Below are 19,710 nucleotides of genomic sequence, written 5' to 3' on the forward strand. Positions count from 1 at the left end.
GAGTTTCTTTCTATGATAGAGGTTCTTTCAACTCATTTGCTCTGGATTGGGGACTTCAAACTGCTGTCCTGGGCTCAAAATATAGGGACCCACGACGGGGTGTCTAGGTGGGAGGACTTGGTATCAGTCTGAGAACCCTGGTAGAAAAGCGGTATACACACGCTGTGATGGTAAATCTAAAGACAGGTGGATCTACAGGCTTGCTGGCCAGGAGGCCTTGCATAGCTGGGGAGCCCTGGTCCAATGAGAAACCTTGTCTTTTTTTTTTTAAAATATTTATTTGTTTATTATGTATACAATATTCTGTGTGTGTGACTGCAGGCCAGAAGAGGGCACCAGACCTCATTACAGATGGTTGTGAGCCACCATGTGGTTGCTGGGAATTGAACTCAGGACCTTTGGAAGAGGAGGCAATGCTCTTAACCTCTGAGCTATCTCTCCAGCCCCGAGAAACCTTGTCTTAAAGGAGATAGATGGCATCCTGTGGATGATGGCAGAGGTGGTCCTCTGGTCTCCACATGCATATCCCATGTATGTTTGCACCCACAGACAGACAGACAGACAGACACCCACACACCCACACATATACTTAAAGAAAAAGACAAGACAGTGTAGGCTGGTTCTGAGGCCACATTATCTGAAGCTCCTCCCCGTGTCCCACCCCAGGTCATAGCCTCATACACCCTCAATCTATATCACCAGATGTCTGTGTCAACCGCTGTCTTCACACTGCCAGCGTGGACAGACATCGGCTTCTACAGAGGTAATCGGTGGTGTGGATGGAGTCTCTGTCTGCTTTGTGTCTCTCTGCCTCCAGGGGAAGGCTTTCTTTGGACCCCTCCGATGCCCACCATCAGTCCTCGGGATCCCGCAGCTTAGCCCAGAACCCCACTGCCTCTCCACCCTAACTGCAGTGACTCTGAGCCATGGACTCAAGACAGTACAGCGGGTCAGCGTCTCTGTGGTCAGAAAGGGCTGCGGTGGCCCTTTGGAGCTGTGCTCTGCAATTTGAAGGGTGACAGACAGTATTTCCTGAATGCGAGGCAGAGCTAAGATCTGGTGTTAGGTGGGGTCTATGGCAAACGTACCAAGTTCACAGACGATGTTCATGCAGTATAAGGACCATGGCTACTGGGTCACATCAGCCCAGGGCCCACAGGTATCTCAGGTCCTCATGGGCATCTGTATGATGGAATGGGTTTGCTCTGTGTGCGTTTGAGGCTGTGTGCAATCATGATTTTCTAAGGACTGAAGCGATGCCATGATTGTAAGGAGGGTGGGTGCCTCCTGCAGCTGGTGGTGTCCATGTCCAGGAGAAAGCACAACTTCATCTATGGCCACCCCAATTCATTCTCGGGTTCCATGCAGAAAGCAGAGCTGGGTGTATTGCTCCTTCCAGACTGGTCCTGCTCTGTGCTGCTGATGTGTGGAGGAGCCCTGTCCTTGTGGAAGGCCCCAACTGAGAAAGAATTGCTCAGTCCTAGCAAGCGCCCTGCCTTCCTCCACCCAGGAGGAGAGCAGAAGGTGGGCCTCTCTTTATATGTTGGATTTGTTTATCCCTGAGCTCAGCTCAGATCATGTTCTAGCGTTCTAGTGTACCTGAGTGCGCTCTCTCTCTCTCTCTCTCTCTCTCTCTCTCTCTCTCTCTCCCCTTCCCTCCTTCCCTCCTTCCCTCTTTCCCTCCTTCCCTCCTTCCCTCCCTCCCTCNTCCCTCCCTCCCTCTCTTCTCCCCTCTGACATTGTTACTCTGTCCTAGCTGTCCCACTCCTCAATCTGTACACCAAGGTGGCTTGGAGCTCACAGAGATGCACCTGCCTCTGCCTCCCAAGTGCTGGAATTAAAGGTGTGCGCCACCTTGCCAGACAGTTGACCTCCTCTGGCTGTCATAAAACACGGACACACAACAACCTGAGAAAGAAAGGGCTCTCTGGCTCCCAGGACGCAGCCCATCATGGTGGAGATGGCACTGGGCAGGAACATGAAGCAGGCGGTCCCATCACATCCACACTCGGGAAGCTGATGCTGGTCCTCAGCTAGGGTGGTGCTAATGCTAATGCACCCACACTCAGGAAGCAGAGAGAGGTGATACTGGACCTCATCTCAGAGGTGGTAGATAGAATTCCTAAAAATAAAGCCGGGCAGTGGTGGCGAATGCCTTTAATCCCAGCACTCGGGAGGCAGAGGCAGGCGGATCTCTGTGAGTTCGAGACCAGTCTGGTCTACAGAGCTAGTTCCAAGACAGGCTCCAAAGCCACAGAGAAACCCTGTCTCGGAAAAAAACAAAACAAACAAACAAACAAAAACAACCTAAAAATGACAACAGAGATTTTTTCCTCAGTCTTGTGCCCACATGTGTATGAACACACACATAAACATGGAAAAAAAGTACAGAGATCTGATCACAATAAGCCTGTGTACTGAATCTCCTCCCTCTGCCCCATCCTTCTACCAAAGCTCATACAAGCTTAATCTACTCCACAGGTCTCTGTGTCACTGCTGAGGACATACTTGCTGGTGGTGTGTCTGACGTCATAGCGACTCTCATCTGTGCTGCTGGTTCTCAGGACAGCTCACTATGGACACTTTGAAAGTCCATCCTCAGCCCTTTGAATTCTGCATCTGACAGCCAGATCCCCTGTCTCTTCTGTGTCCCGTGTCCAGCAGACAATGAGCCATGACTCGCCGGCAACTGGAAGTAGCCAGCACGTCTCTGGTCAGGCTGGGCTGGCTGGTTACCATTGTCTGCTGTGCCCTACCCTTCTGGCGTGGTACAAAAGTTTCTGAAGAGATCATAATTTGGGAAGGGCTGTGGTTCATGTGTGAGGCTCAAGGACTTGAGATCCTACGGTGTGTGAAATACTCACGCATGACACTACCCCAGGACATACAGGTGTCTCGAGTTCTGGTGGTCACCTGCATTGTCATCACCTGGATGGGTTTGCTGCTGGACAGGTTCCGGGGAGACACGACATGTGTGCCAAATACAAGCATTAAAGATGACGGTGGTGACAAGTGCGTTGTTCCTGGGACTTGGTGTGCTGCTGCTGGTGTCTGTGTCCTGGATAACACACAATGTTATCAACGGCAACTCTCTCTCTCTCCTGCTCATGGAAACCATGATGGAGCTGGCTCAGCTCCCTGCTGCTTCTGCTGGGAGGAGCCCTCCTAGGAGGGGCCCACCTGTGGTACAAGGCTCCGACTAACAATGACCAGCCCAGTCCTCCAGAGGGCTCCAACAATGGCTTGCCCAGTTCTTCTGAGGGCTCCAGGGATGGGCCCTCCTCAGAGAACAATGCATAAGGTAGGCCACTCTCTGCGTTTTGGATTTATCTGTAGTCCCCTCAGATCCATCACCTAGTGACTTATTCTCCAGCTGTTTCTCTTTGACTGAAACATCTTTGGCCTGAGGGAAGGAGAAACAGGAAGCTACAGGACTTGAGTGCCCTCCTCAGCCTCATTGAATTTCTGCTGGGGACACAAGGGGAGAGAAGACTCCTCCAGGGACCTGGCTGCAAACAGCCTTTGCTGGTGACCTCCTGGGTGCGGTTCTCATGACTCAGCACAATGCTGTGGTGCACTTCATGTGGATGCAGCCGCCTCAGTCACCCATGAACACGGGGCCCCAATAAAGTCACTTGTTACCTATGCTGGACTGGGATGCCATCATTTCAAGGTCTGCAGTTAGCATCTGAATCTGGGGTGACTAGACTCAGACAGAAGGCTAGAGAGCTGGCACTAGGATGTTAGTGCCTGTGTTGCTGGGTGTTGTGGGATGGGCGAGCAGGGACTGAGCCAGGCTGCCACCAGCCTGGCCCTCTCTGAAACCCTCCCTAAGATCTCACCTCTGAAATTACTGATAGTCTGTGGCCCTGGCACTTCTGCCAGTTGCTTGCAGAAGATAAGCCTGGCTATTGGCAACCACCCTCTCCTGGCTGGTAGTCACTGACTGGTACTACAGTAGCATGTAAGTCAACCCTTGGAGAAGTATAGCCTGGCTGAGTTCATTGAGAGGCAATGCTTGTGTGTGTGTGTGTGTGTGTGTGTGTGTGTGTGAGCGCGTGTGCTCGTGCATATGCACACACGCGCTAATATGTGACCAAGGACTGTGTCAGGTGCCCCTGTGTAATCAATTTTCCTACTGTTTTCTGAGATAGGGTCTCCTCGGCAGCCACCAGTTAGGCCTGCCTGACTGGCCAGCAAGTTGTAGGCTCCTGCTGTGTGTTTCTGTCTGGAGTGTGGATTACAGGTGTGATGTGGGATTCCCCTCTGTCTGCTGTGAATATGTTTTATTGCCATTAATTAATACGGAATTTGCTTTCAACCAGTGGCTTAACAGAATATAGCTAGGCTGGAAGAGATATTTACAGAGAAAGTAGGTAGAGTCAAGGAGAAGCCATGTAGCCGCTCCAGGAGACAGATGCTGGATGGAACTTTACTGGTTGGCCACAACCACATGGCAATACACAGATTAATAGAAATGGGTTAATTTAAGATGTAAGAGTTAGCTAGAAATATGCTTAAGCTATTGGCCAGACAGTATTGCAATCAATGAAATTTCTGTGTAATTATTTCGGGTCTTGGTGTCTGGGAATGAGCAAGCAGCCTCTGACTACACAGGTGTATACCCCACGCCCTGTGTTTTATATGACTGTTAACATCTGAGCTCCGTTCCTCAGTCTGTAGCAGTTGCTCCATCTGTTGTCCCCTCAGAAGGACAGTGACCCGAAATTACACTTGTCCTCATGGCCTTTGACCCTGTCTCTCACTGCCTACTCTCCTTTCTTCTGTCTGGATAACACTTTTCTGCAAAAGTCCTGTTTAAAGTGCTGGTCTAGGACTTCCCCACACAGGAGTCACCCTCCCAGTGGCTCCCAGCTGTGTGTGTGCTGGAGCAGGGGATGGCTGTGGGGGGAAAAGGCAGCTCTGGGTGTTCCTCCTCCTGTGAACTTGGGGATCCTTTTTCTCTTTCAATTGTTGTGACAAGATGCCTGACAACAGCTACTTTAGGAGGAAAGGAAGGTCTTATTTTGACTCACAATTGAGAATACAACAGAGAAAGCATGGGAATAGGAGTGTGGAGCAGCTGGTCACATCCCATCCACAGCGAGGAATCAGAGAAATATGGTTGTATAAGGGTCCAGATGTAGTCGATTATAATAAAGTAGTCCCACACTAACTCAGAATGGAGTATAATAAGGGTCTCTTTATTTAGGGGTAGACTCACAGATCAGCAGTCCTCTGCATGAGCGGGGAACAGGAACTGAATCCAGCAGCCAAGGGACTGCGCACGTTTCTACATCTGTGTATACACATGGCCACGCCCAGAGTGAGCCAGTTCCTTAAAGGCTATTGACTGAAGAAGTTCTCACAGCATCTCCTCCTTTTGTCTAAATAAAAGAGTTCTAGCTGGGCGGTGGTGGCACATGCCTTTAATCCCAGCACTTGGGAGGCAGAGACAGGTGGATCTCTGTGAGTTTGAGGCGAGCCTGGTCTACAAGAGCTAGTTCTAGGACAGACTCCAAAGCTACAGAGAAACCCTGTCTTGAAAAGAAAAGAGTTCTAAGCCTAACACAAAACTATATACAATAAGAACAAATATTAAGTATAAAAATTAGAATTATAACTAGCATATATAATATCAAGCAAAAAACCATATACTAAATGTTTTAATAGTTATCTTATCCTTAGGAGTCTAAGTCTTGTTTTAGAAATAGCTTGGCTAAGTCATGAGAGAAAAATAACTATGCCTATCTAGTCTTTAATCCCATCAAAGACCCAAGAAGGGGAATTATATTACTTGAGTAAACAGGAAGCAAAATTAAGCAACTTCCAAAAGGTACAATAAATGATGGGGACAACTGGCTACCTGGGCAATTACCCGAAGTCTCATCTGCAATGTTGGAGCAACCAACTTTGGCCAAGACCTAGGACAGACAATTTTCAGAGCCAGGAAAAATTTCAAAACCATCTTACCCTGTCTTGGTAAGGTTTGGTAGTCTTTTTGCTTGTATCCTTCTTGTCCAGTCTGGAATTTTGTCAGTGGTCGAGGCATGGGCAGTTCTGTAGGAGGGAGGCCACTAGTTAGTTCCCAGCTGCTTAGCCCTGAAATAATCACACAGAAACTGTATTAATTAAATCACAGCTTGGCCCATTAGTTTTAGCTTCTTATTGGCTAACTCTTATATCAATTTAACCCTTTTCTATTAATCTGTATAGGGCCACGTGGCTGTGGCTTGTCAGGTAAAGTTCCCAGTGTCACATCTGTCTCTGGCAGTTCCATGGCTTCTCTCTGGCTCTGCCCTTCTTCCTTCCAGCATTTAGCTTAGTTTTCCCCACCTAGCTAAGTTCTGCTCTCCTATAGGTCCAAAGCAGTTTCTTTATTTCTTAATGGTAATCACAGCATACAGAGGGAAATCCCACATCACAGTTCTTTGCCCAAAGGCTAGTTTTGCCAAGAAGAAAGCAAGCTCCAAGTGGAGTGTCTTCAGTGCCTAACAACTCTCAGGACTAGATCAGTGATGCCAGGAGCAATCGTGTCTCACATCAACAGAACCCTGTTTAGTTAAAAGCATCACCTCAGCTCCCTGGCACCCCTTATACAAAAAAAAATCTGAATTATTTAGCTGGCGGATTCACCCCAGCTTCACCCCAGATCCTGGCACAAGCTCCCTCCCCTGGGAGTTGCCTCAGTCCAAACCCCACCTCTGAGAAAGCCCTCCAAAAGGTGACTTCTCCCCAGGGAAGGTCAAGACCACTCCCACAGGCTATCTGAACTGCCCCCTAGAGAATGAACATGTGGTCTCCTGGTTCCGTGGTCTCCCCTTTCCCCCCTTTTCCTCTTGGTTTTCCTGGGGCCACCTAGGAGTATTGCCATCCGTTAAATATGAGCGTCTTTTAATTTGGTCTAATTTGGTCAGATTGGAATTATTTGCATTGGTGGAGAGGTTTGTTGGCCAAGAGATATACTTAACAAACCCTAAATTATTTGAATGCCATACTCTACAGTTCTTTGAAGTGGTTGAAGATTACCCATCTATGTGGAATACAGTCTCTATGTATCTAAAGAACCTGATTAGTCTAACTATATGTATGACAAACATGGATGACTATTGACCTATAATTCTTAATACCTATAAAGCTTAAAGACTAAGGCTTCTTATTAGAATATTAAATGATTTTAAACAACTGTGCAGAAAATGAGGACAATGACCTCAAAATGTAAACAGTGTATAAGTATCTTGGTCAGAGGTAGAAATGTATAGTGCAATATGACAAATAAATCCTAAAATTGCATCAATATACAAAATATCTTAAGCAGAGTTTGAAACATGCATGCATACAATATGACAAAATAACTTTGCCTAGGTGTACAAATATTGTAAAACAGAAATAGGAGCATATCCAATATAACAAATATAATTTAAATTTGTATCAATATATAAAAATCTATACCAATAAATTGTTTATAAATAATAGCTCATAAGTATTCACTCCATTACCCACTATTATTATTAGTGTGAATAAGTACACACTAATCTGCCTATTATCCCATCCAGTTCCTTTTCTTTCCCAAAGAGATCCCTGAACCTACATAGTTTCCACCCAACCCCCAACCCTATACCACTTGTAATCAGCCCTTAATAGATGTCTCTAACCCTGAGGACAAACCTTGCTGGGAGAGGGGACATCATCTTCTAGAATTACTTCCAACTGTCATGGGAGCAATGCTATGTCTATGGGATCCTGTAAAACTAAAATGATGGTTAAGTTTCAAGATTACTATCTGGTATAATTGCAAATGGTCTCTGAGTAGTCGAAACGGTTTTTCTGAAGTTCTTATTTGGAGTTCTGGCCAAAATGTTGTAAGGAGGTGCACCATTTCAGCTAACCAAGTTGGAATCATCTTGAGCAGCCTGTACCCAAAACTGGTCTTAAAGGAGTGCTATCAGCATCATGATGTCATATCAACCAGGTGGAGTCATTGTTGTGGGGCCTCATTGTCTTCCTGGAAACTTCAAAAATTACCACAGGAAAATTTATTGTTCATTGTAGAAAACTTAGACATTATTCATATAGCCATATAGTCAATGGACGTATGATAGAAACAAAAATATTGGTGGGGAAAAGTAAAATCTTTCCTAAATTCTTTCTTCTTTCTGTCCCATACTAGATGGCTCCAGCGATGACACAGAAACTCTATTTTTCTTTTAATAACATGCTTAGATTTAGAGAAAGATAGCCATTGCCCAACTGCAAAGCCAGCTCTAATTTTTAAGTACAGGTGATGAAATTTTACCCTGCAGACAATATGTCACCAAAATGCTGATGGAAGACCCCAGACTCAAATAGTATGTAAGAGCAAAGAGCATTTATCTAGCAATATATGCTGGGCTGTTCACCTCCACAAAACGGCAATGAGAGGAGTGTGCAGGCTTCTTTTAAGCACAGCCAGGGGAATCATGATCAAGAGATCATCTCAAATATGATTGGTTAAACAAGCAGCAGTTATAGCAGTATACTTTTAAATGGCTGAGGCTCTGTTTTTGGACATACCTGGATAAGTTTCAAGGGGGTTGCAGGAACTGTCCTTGAAAGGTTTGGGGCTGACTCGGGTGTTGTTCACGCTGTCTTCCTCATCCCTGAATGTAATGGTGTTTTTTTGACAAATGGCCCTTTGTTGGCAGAGACACCTGTTTGCCCTTCTCGGAGAACTGAAAATGAAATTCAGCTGTAAAAGTGGGAACGTTTAAACCCTTCATTCTCCCCTTGAGATTGGCTCTATCTGGAACCGTTGAGATTGGTCTAGGGGCTGATACTGGGCTCTAATAACCATCAGTTTAATAGCAGCCAGATAGGAATTATCATTTTGTTAAGGCATCAATGATATAAGAGCCAATAGCAATTAGCAGAAGCAGAAGGGCCAAAGGTCCTGTGATGGCTGACAGAGCTCATTATCTAGAAGGAACGGGGATATGAGAATGGGAACCAGTTATTTATTTTATCTCAAGTCCCAAAGGACAGGGAGTTTCCTTCTGAATTCACATTCCATTTTGTTGGGGGACAAGGGGAGATGTATTGTATGCTGTAATTACTTCCTAGCTGAAACTGTCAGGTCCTGTCTGACATATTTATCCACGCTTTGGGGGAAGCATGTTGATTAGGAAAGAAATAGATACGAGACACAGATGGAGTTGGGAGGGCATCCAGTAAATACTGATATTCACCTCATGTTTATTTCTCATAGCCTTTCTATACCCTATTCCTAAAAGGGGGGCAGGGAAGGCAAAAGACTCCTTTACCATGATACAAGAAACAAAGTAATTACCTTTTTAATACTCAAAACATCAAGTAACCACACCCTAGGTCAGAGCATCCTGTTTGCAGCCATACCTTAGGTCAAACCTCCTGTCATCACTTTGAAGGAGCAAGCATAGGTCTGAACTCTCTGACTTTTAGTCAAGGTGGAATGGATCCACTTCTGTGGGCTCCCACAGATTCCCCCTTTTTAATTTATTTATTAAAGCTTGCACTTCTGCTACAGGACAGATGGCTGTGCCTGTCTTAGATTGTGTTCTTCAAGCTTGCAGACTTACCCATCATCAGTACATACATTTCATCATGAAACATCCTGTTTTAGATTGCCTGGAGGGAAAAAGATCTTACTCATCATTACTACCAGCATCTGTTCATAAAGGGTTAAGGGAGATTGCGTAGCTTGATGCCAAGCACCTCCCAGCCAACTTTTCATTGATCTCTCACAAGTAACTGGAGAATCATAGGCAAGCAGATAATGCTTCGTAACACATGTGTGTTGACAGAGGCTGTTTGCTCATTTCCAGCTGCCCAGACCTGAAAAGATCACACAGAAACGATATTAATTGCAATACTGTTTGACCAATAGTTTAAGCATATTTTTAGCTAGCTCTTACATCTTAAATTAACTAATTTTTATTATTTTATATTTTACCATAAGGCTCATGGTTTACTGGTACTGGCGTGTGGTCATCTTTCTCTTCCAGAAGCTACATGGCCTCTCCCTGACTCTACCTTCTTTCCTCCTCTATAGGCTTGGAATTCCCACCTTGCTCCATTTTGCTAAGCCACTGGCTGAAACAGCTTTATTCATTAACTAATAAAAGCAACACACATGCAGAGGGACTTCCCACACCATATGTGCTCCCATGGCCACATAGCTACTAATAAAGGACTAGAGGATGACCAAGATGGGATGACCTTTTTAAGTTGGTCTAGGATGTCTTTAACGGTTTTAGCTGCATCAAAATCCAAATTTGTCTTATTAAACATATCAAATATAAGAACTCATTAGTATCATGTCCAATTATTCTCAGATAGACTATAACCTTTTTCTAACCAGTGATGTGGGAGGTGATTCTGTATATGTGTTGCTTTTATTGGTTAATGAATAAAGAAGCTGCTTGGGCCTATGACAGGGTATAATAGAGCTAGGCAGAAAAACTAAACTGAATGCTGGGAGAAAAAAATGGAGGAGTCAAAGAGAAGTCATGTAGCTGCTGGAAGAGACAGATGTTGGAACCTTGCCGGTAGGCTACAACCTCGTGGTGATGTACAGGTTAATAGAGATGTGGTTAATTTAAGATGCAAGAGCTAGCTAGAAATATGTATAAACTAATAGGTCCAGCAGTGTTGTAATTAATATAGTTTCTTTTTCTTTTTTGTTTTTCAAGACAGGGTTTCTCTGTAGCTTTGGAGTCTGTCCTAGAACTAGCTCTTGTAGATCAGGCTGACCTTGAACTCACAGAGATCCACCTGCCTCTGCCTCCTGAGTGCTGGGATTAAAGGTGTGCACCACCACCTGGCTTAATACAGTTTCTGAGTAATTATTTTGAGTATGGGCTGCCAGGAAATGAACAAGCAGCCTCTCCCAACAGATTGGTGCCCAACGTGGTTGACTATATCCACATAAAACCTGAGAAAGCTTGGAAAGAAACTTCAGACACAAAAGAACAGAGTTAAGCAAGGCTTCTTGGTAGCCATCATTTTTTTTCCCAGCATTTGTCTCTTCCATCAGCTACATGGCTTCTTTTGAAGCCCATGCTGGGTGCCATTTGTTGGGTCCCACATGACATATGCGTGTGTGTGCTTGGTGGGAAGCATGTGGGTTAAAAAAGGAATAGATAAGAGACAACTGATAGAGTCGAGAGGGTATTTTTTTTTTTTTTTTTTTTTTTTGGATTTTCGAGACAGGGTTTCTCCGTAGCTTTTGGTTCCTTTCCCTGGAACTAGTTCTTGTAGACCAGGCTGGCCTCGAACTCACAGAGATCTGCCTGCCTCTACCTCCTGAGTGCTGGGATTAAAGGTGTGCACCACCACCGCCCGGCTTTGAGAGGGTATTTAATAAATACTGAGATTCGCCCCGTGTTTATTTCTCATAGCCTTTATATACCCCAATTCAAAGAGAAGGGGAAGGCAAAAGATTCTTTACTATGATACAAGGAACAAAGTAATTACCTCCTTAATACCCAAAACATCAAGTAACCACACCTGAGGCCAAAGCATCCTATTAGTAACCCCGCCTTAAGTCAAACCTCTTGTCACACAACCTTGAAGGAGCAAGAATAGGTCTGAAATCTCTGACCTTTAGCCAAGGTGGAATGGATCCACTTCTGTGCGCTCCCTCAGGAAACTAGGATGTTCCTGTCAGGGCCCAGGAAGTTTGTAATGTCAGATCAAAGGCAAGGAAGGAGTTTAGACAAGGGGGAGTTCATCCAAAGCATCTGGTTTGCTGACCCAGCTGAAGAGATGGGGAACTTTTACAACGGCTGGATTGTTCCACATCAGCTTTCAGCAAGTCCAGGGCTTTAGGCATTTGGAGCAGGTTTTAGTCACAGTGGATGCTAGGATGTGCCTGTCAGTCAAGTGGAAGCCTGCGGGACAGAAGCCAAAATTTATGAACTTAAAGAAAAATATTTGGAACTTTCAGGCCCATAGTCCTAGTAATTGGGAAGGCAAGGAGTCCCAAGACCAGGAGAGGAAGAGAAACGTCATCCTTAGGAATAGACAGGAGGGGAATCTTAGGCTGTATTTATCTAGAGTCCTTTTGATCTTTGAGAAGTGGATCCAAGTTTTCTACCTCTCTCTATTTTTTGAAGCTTATATGAATTTTTAGTTTACAAAAAGACATAAAAGTTTTAGATATGTTAGCATTATCAATCTGTACTGAAATCCATATTGTAGAAAACGAAGATAACAGTGTCTGTAAAACAGCTGGAGTAGGCTTACACCCTTAGGCCAGGCTTATTCTATCTCTGCTCCTCTGGTTCAGCCAGACATTTTACTTTAGACAAACACCTCCTTCCTTTCTTCCTTCCTTCCTCCCTTCCTTCCTTCCACTCTCTCTCTCTTTCTCTTAATCTATTTCTTCATGTTTTTAAACAACATAAAAACTTTAACTAATGTCTTTCTTATGTGTGTTTTTTTAGTCTAATATATTTTATGGTTTCTTTTTAAATTTAGTATTTGCAGATATGAGAAACCAAAGCAAATACAGTTTATATCCCTTCTGCCTTTTACAATTTTCTACATATCATTAAAACTTGTATTTTAAGACTTCCTTAGACCTGTAAAACTTGTATGGACTTTAACCTCTTCTTTTAATCTAATCATTTACCAGAGACACAAGCAGCTATTACCGAGCACAGTTATTTTAAATCATGTTCTTTAAAATTACTTCTGAAACCTGTTTTTTTTTTTTTTTTTTTTTTTTTGAGACAGAGTTTCTCTGTGTAACAGTCCTGGCTGTTCTGGAACTCAATTTGTAGACAAGGCTTGATTTTTGCAAATAAAATGAGTTAACAAGCTGGCTATGGCCTTGTGGAAGAATCTGGTTGCTGCTAAGCTGACAAAGTTATAGGTAGCCTAGTCATCAATACAATCAGACATTTGAGAAGGATAAATTATAACATGAAGAATAATCAGAATGGCCTGTGTTATCAGTTAAAATGGCAGAGACTAGTCCATTACCTAGACAAGCATCCCAGGCTCCTGTGGTCTCCAGAGCTTTGGGGCAGAGGCACCAGGACAGCATCAGTCTTTGACTGCCGGGCCCATAAGGTGAGAGTTTTTCCTGTGGAGGAGGAACATGGGGAAGACTGACCTTACTTTGTCTATGCAAAGTGGAACAATCAATTCTCCTGTGTCCTGCATGCTTACAGTCTGGGCTGGGTCCTAGCAGCAGGTGTTGTCTTGGGGCATTTTGCTCACTGGTCAGTCAGTGTTATCAGCAATCCAGGTGGTGCCATCATGGTTTTCCATTATCTTCTTTGGAGACCTCAGGGTCGCTGCTAGGAGCTGGGAGCCTCTGTCTGTCATAATAAAGCCTTTGTATTAAATAACTTAAATGCCGTATTCATCAGATCTTTGACAGGTTTGAGGACCACCATCTATTGGCTAGATCTGAGCTAAACAAACCTAGGCTTAATCTTGAAAATATATCTAAGTTTAGAAACAACAACCAGAGCATCATGTTCCCCTGTCAAATGTCTCCGGTCCTATGTTTCTGCCCAGCATCTTGTTATAATTTATGACTGAGATTTTGATTCTGCCATTTTATAGAAGGCCAATCATATAGAACCCCACAACCCAGAGGGCTGTGACATGATGATTAATTATCAACCTGTATTTTAAAATTATATGTTATATTTTAAAATGAGTTTTATAGGCACAAAACCTTAAACAAGAGTGGAAATATATATAGTTTAACAAAAATAGCCTTAAATTTGTATTAATACATAAAAATTCATACAAATGTGAAATAGTCAAGAGTAGGAGTCTTTTTTTTCTTAATCTGACTAATAATAATTTGTAAACAACCCCCCCTAAATGAAGAAAAATGCTTACAACTCACTGAATCTGAATGCCCCCAAACCAGCTATCTTATCTTTTGGAAATGTGGCATCATATTCTCCAGACTTTTTCCTGCTGTCTGTGGGCAAAGGCATCTTTAGGGGTCTCTGGGGAAACTGGAGATAATGGCCCCAGACCTGAGAAAACTGGCTGTAATATTTGCCTTCGGGTCTCAGAGCTGTTCCCATGCAGAGGGCTCAGCATGCATGTCACCTGTCCTGTAGTCTTCCTGGCTTTCTTCCTCATGTCTGAAGTCAAGATCCTCAGAGGTCTCCCCACTCAAATCTGATCTTTATTAATCTTGAAGGGAAACCACATATTTTTGTTTCCTATGGAATCAAAAGCATAATTTTTTCCCAAGCATAATATATCTTCCAACTTAATCTGAAGCCATGACATCCTAAAGTATATAGGCTGGTTTAATTTAACAGTTCCTTTTATAATTTAGTATGTTTTTTAGCAGCTGTCGTTTATTGAAGATTTTTTAAATTATTTTTAACAGTTTACCTTGTAGGCAGTGTCAGGACAGGGAAGGGTTAATACGGGAAAGTAACAGCAGCGAGGACCTTGGTGGAGGGAGGGGCTCTCACAAGGTTGTGCATGGCATTCAGGTTTTCAACTGAAGGAAGGGAGGGAGCAGTGGCTGCATGGGTACGCAGCAGCTGCTGGCACAGAATACCTGGCAGTCAGTCTTCCTGCAAAAGACCAATAGCTTCCCCAGCGAACAATTCACCGCAGATTCTCTGCCTGGCATTTGAAGTCCTTGAAAAGTGAAGGGACCAGGTCCATGGGGTGTCTTCTCCATTCTAATATTTGTCAAGAACATAAAAGAAACGAAGAACAGAACATAAATACATACATTTAAGAACAAACCCATTGGTGTTGGAAAAAGAAACTGAAAAGATGCAGATGATGGTGTCAATCCCCGTCTTTGGCCTCCATCTTTGGAGGCTCCGCCCTAACAGGTGGCACGTCCCGTGCTTAGGCTCCGCCCAGATGGCGGGAGTAAACCCTCAGTGGTTACCATAACCAGACTGGAGCTTCCTGACTTCAACAGATTGGAACTCATTGTTTCCACCCGAAGGGAGTTCTGAGCGTCTTCAGATCTCCCAGAGGAGGAGGGAGTTACGTGTCTGCCCTGCCTCTGTTGGTCTCAAGTTTTGTGTCCAGACATCAGACCTGAACAAAGACATGCCCAGACGAATCCAGACTCACCGATTGGCTGAGAACGGATTGTGCTCTCCTAAAATGCCCTACTAATGAGTTGGGATCTCCAGCATTTCCTCTCTAATGCACCAAATACAGAGTCTGAGGAAATGCAGAAGGAACATCCAGACTCACATAGTATGGAAGAGCAAAGAACATTTATTTACCAGTGTATGTGGGATCGTTCACCTCCACAAAATGCCGACGAGAGGAGCGTGCAGACTCCTTTCAAGCCCAGCCAGGGGAATTTCAGGAACAGTTAGGTCATCTCAAATACGGTTGGTTAAACAAGCTGCAGTTATAGTAGTCTAATTGGCCGAGGTTTGAGTTTTGGACATACTTGGGTAAAGTTTCAAGGAAATGTCCATGAGAAATTGTGGGGATGACTCAGGCCTGGTTTGCAGTCTCCCCCTCCTCATCCCTGAATGTAAGGGTGTTTGTTGACAAAGGGCCCTTTGTTGGGAGAGATACCTGTTTGCCCTTCTCAGAGAACTGAAACCTAAATTCAGCTGTAGAAGTGGGAAAAGTTAAATCCTTCAGATGCTGGTGCCCAGTTTGCTTTCTCTTTTGGTTATCGTGTGTGTGTGTGTGTGTGTGTGTGTGTGTGTGTGTGTGTGTGTGTTGGGGGTTGAGACAGGGTCCTGCTGGGTGGCTAAGGTTGCTTTGGGCCTTGTTGTGCAGACCAAGCTGGATCTACACTCTCAGCCGTCCACTTGTCCCTTGCTCCTGTGCTGATCCCATGGAGCAGAGGTGGTGGGGCTCAGGGTTTGTCCTGGAGGCTGAGTGAGGGATGAAGGAGCACTGGGTGGTGTTGATTAGGGGATTCTTTCTTTGAGAAGCCAGGGAAGGGCAGGTTTGGGACGCTCCATGATGTAGAAGGGTTTCTTGGCCTGCACAGAAACTTCCAGGCAATGGTGGTGGAAAATGTGTAGAATCCTCAGTCCACGGCTCCAGCCTCCCTGAGCTCCTGTGAGCTGAGCCTTCTTCCTGCTGCTGAGCCCCCGAGCTTTGACTGGTGCTGGGGAACTCACCTTTACCATTTGTCCTTCCTTCTTTTTCTTTTTCTCTCTTCATGATGAAGAAATCCTACAGAGTCCTGAGCTGTCCTGAAAGGTGTGACCATCCTGGGCTGTAATGACTGGTGTCACCTGCCACGCTTTTTAGTTTTTAAGACAGGACCCCATGCTCAGGCTGGCCTGGAACTCATTATTTCTGGGGATGCACTTGAACCTTCATTCTCCTGCCTCCGCCACCAGATGCTGAAATACAGATGTGTACTCCTTTTCTTGTATGTGGGGTTCTGAGGATGGACCCCAGGGCTTTGTACATGCTGGGCCAGCATCTCCCATTGAGTGGCATCCTCACCCTCCCCAGAGGTCTCTCTGATGGCTGAGTGAGGGGCTCAGGAGGGAGGGCAGGCTGGGATAGATGGAGGGGTGGAGTTTGACGGTGCTCTGTGTCAGGAGTCAATGGCCTATGTTGAGTGATGGACGAGGCTGAGGAGGGCTCAGGGATATAGGTGAGGATGCCCATGTTGCTGGGTAGGTCAGGAAATGTAGCCCCTGGAGTCCTGGAAAAGCCACAGATGGTCATCAAGGAGCCAAAGGATGTTTGACAGAAAGGGAAGCTAGAGGCCCAAATGTTGTGTAGTGGCCTTTCTTCTGTATTTTAATAAATAAAGCTTGCCTGAGGTTCAGGAAAGTAGAAGAGACATACTGGCCATATTTTTTGTGTAGGATCAGGCAGCAATGACACACACCTTTAATCCCAGTGGCCATGCTAGCTTGCCGTAGGAACCAGGCGGTAGTGGTGCACACCCTTAATCCCAGAACTGAAGAGGATTAAAGATGAGAGAAGACAGCTCTCAGTCTCAGTCTCGGTCTGTGATTTCGTGGAGGCAGGATCACCCATTTTGGACTGAGGTTGAGGTAAGAGCCAGTGGCTGGCTGTTTTGCTTTTCTGGTCTTCAGCTTGAACTCCAATATCTGTCTCTGCGTTTTTATTAACCGTGCATCCGTGTTATAGAGGAGCCATCAAGAGAACAGAGAACTGAAGATGGCCTGAGTCAAGGGCTTCCGTGCACCTTCTGGCATGGGTGCGGCCCCTGGGGCCTTTGGATGGAGGACAAAAGTAGAAAACCCATTGACCAGGACCAGACCTACACATCTCAGGCATGGCACTCCGTGAAGATGGCGCCATCCACCTGCCACATTGTGAAGCTGATGACCAAGGCCTCTGTGACCCATGGTGGGTTCCTCCTCATTGGTGCCACTGTCCTGTCACGTGAAGAAGAAGCAAACTTTCCTGTGTGCACAGTGAGGTTGACATTTGTCTAATAAACTACTATCTAGTTTGTTGCCCACAGTGATCCTTTCTCCTTTGTATTTTTATTGTATGGGTGGCGGTTTGCATGAGAACGGCCCCCATAGGCTCATGTATTTGAATGCTTAGTCACGGTGGAGTGGAACTCTTTGGTAGGAGCAGAAGGATTAGGAGGTGTGGCCTTGTTGGAGGAAGTGTGTCACTGGATGTGGGCTTTTAGTTTCCAAAGCCCAAACCAGGCTCAGGTTCTCTTTCCCTCTGAGCAGCAGCATGCATCTCTCAGCTACTGAGCCATGTTCCTGCCATGCTTCCTGCCCAGATGATAATGGACCAAGCCTCTGAAGGGTACACAAGGCCCCGATTTTTCTTTGATAAGAGTTGCTTTGGTTACAGTATCTCTTCACAGATATAGAATGATGACTAAGACAATGTGTGTCTGTGTACACATGCATGTCCAGGTATATATATGCACGTATGTGTTCACTCACGTGGAATCCAGAGGTTACTTTGTTTCTCTTCCAGGTGCTAGCCATATCTCCTTTTCTCCCAGGTAAGGTTTCATTGTATCACACTGGCCCTGGCTGGCCTGTAACTTGCTCTTCAGCCCAGTGGGGGGGTAATGAATGAGAATGGCTCCCATAGGCTCATGCTAAGTCCCCAGTTGGTGGAACTGTTTGGGAAGGATTAGGGGGTGTGGCCTTGGTGGAAAATATGTGCCACTCAGGGTGGGTTTTGAGTTTTAACTGGACTGGCATCTGCAGTGTGCTCTGACTGCTTTTGACTTGCTGATCGAGGTGTGAGGTTCCAGCTGTTCCTGCCACCACGCCTTTGCCATCATGGACTCTAACTCTCTGACTCCATAGCCCCAGGCAAACAGTTTCTTTGGTAAGCTGCCTTGGTCATGGTGTTTTGACACAGCAATAGAAAGGTAACTAAGATGACCAGGCTGTCTTTGAACTCAAAATCTTTCCCCTGTCCTTGCATTCTGAGGATCCTTCTCAATGCTTGGAGTTCAGCTCTCTTCCAACATCTGGGATTCTTTGAAAAAAAAAAAGTTTTTGTTTGTATGTGTATGGGCGTTTTCTTCCTTGCATGTATGCACTCCAAATATGAGTCCAGTGCCCACCAGACCAGGAGATGGCATGGATCCCCTGGAACGAGAGTTACAGAATGCTGGGTGGATGCTGGGAATTGGAAGTGAGTCATCTATAAGAGCAGCCAGTGCTCTTACCTGCTGAACCCTCTCTCTCCAGCCCCATGTCTGACATTTTTATGTGGGTTCTGTAGATCAAATTCAGGTCCTCATGCTCATAGGACAAATACATTATTGACTGAGCTCCCTGCCCCATGCTTGCATGTGTGTGTATGTGTTAGAGTATGCATGCACACGTACATGTTTGTGCACATTGTATGCATGTATGCATGCACACAGACATGTTTGTGCACAGGTGTGTGTGTGTGGCATTGTGCCCATGGTTTTATTCCTCTAGGAGGGAGGTCACTTTCTCTGAGGAGACCTTAGCCTTTCAGTATTTTTCCCTGGTACATATCCGGTGTGGGACATGTTGCAGGCTGTGGGAGACCTACATTTCAGAGGTCAGGATCCAAGCTCCACATCCTAGTCCATCGTGCTCTAAACATGTGACATGTGTATGTGGGGGACACCACTGGGTGTTGCTGCACATAACAGAATGGTGCATGGCCAGCCTTAAAGGAGGGACAATGTGCAGGTCCAGTGTGGGACACTGAGACTGGTCAATGCGGTCTGGGGCTCAGTGATACCATCAGGGACCCAGACATATGACCATTCCTCTCTGTCCCCTCCAGCTCCCAAGCCTTAGTGCTCAATCTGCCAACACCTTGTGGTTGAAACACTTCTCCAGTTAAAAGGGGGAAAGTGCCAGGCAGTCATAGCGCACACCTTTAATCCCAGCACTCAGGAGACAGAGGCAGGTGGATCTCTGTGAGTTCGAGGCCAGCCTGGTCTACAGAGCGAGTTCCAGGACACCCAGGGTTATACAGAGAAACGTCTCTTGAAAAACAAGATGAAACCAAAAGGGGAAAGTCCTGGGCCTGGTGGTGCACACGTGTGTTTCCAACACAGGGAGGTGGAGGCAGGAGGATCATGAGTTCAAGGTTGCACTCCACATCTCCTTTCCTAAAAGGCGTGGGAGGGTTAAGAAGGACAGAAAACCCTGCAGGGTGAATCTTGCCCTATCTGGGAACCTCTGTGTGAACCATCAGGTTCATTCCCTTGGCCTGAGAGGGGTACCATGACCAGCCATGCCTGGGGGTGGG

The 19,710-nt window shown here is 45.5% G+C and overlaps 1 long non-coding RNA gene across 6 annotated transcripts; it reads right to left on the minus strand.

Annotated features, from left to right (window-relative positions):
- Nucleotides 1-5,196: 5,196 nt before the first annotated feature.
- Nucleotides 5,197-14,831, minus strand: LOC126516004 (uncharacterized). 6 transcript variants are annotated; one of them, XR_007595981.1, is made up of 6 exons: nucleotides 14,564-14,825; nucleotides 13,192-13,343; nucleotides 8,554-13,105; nucleotides 7,669-7,751; nucleotides 5,974-6,060; nucleotides 5,197-5,387 (listed from the first exon to the last, which is right to left on the minus strand). It is a non-coding gene; the product is annotated as an uncharacterized lncRNA (long non-coding RNA). The 6 variants fall into 6 exon arrangements; XR_007595978.1 differs by having other exon boundaries at nucleotides 5,974-6,102; XR_007595982.1 differs by having other exon boundaries at nucleotides 5,203-5,299; nucleotides 5,974-6,102.
- Nucleotides 14,832-19,710: the final 4,879 nt, after the last annotated feature.

Source organism: Alexandromys fortis, unplaced genomic scaffold (genome assembly GCF_014885135.2).
Source record: "Alexandromys fortis isolate MF-2015 unplaced genomic scaffold, M_Fortis_MF-2015_v1.1 scaffold_151, whole genome shotgun sequence".
Classification (NCBI taxonomy): Eukaryota; Metazoa; Chordata; class Mammalia; order Rodentia; family Cricetidae; genus Alexandromys; species Alexandromys fortis.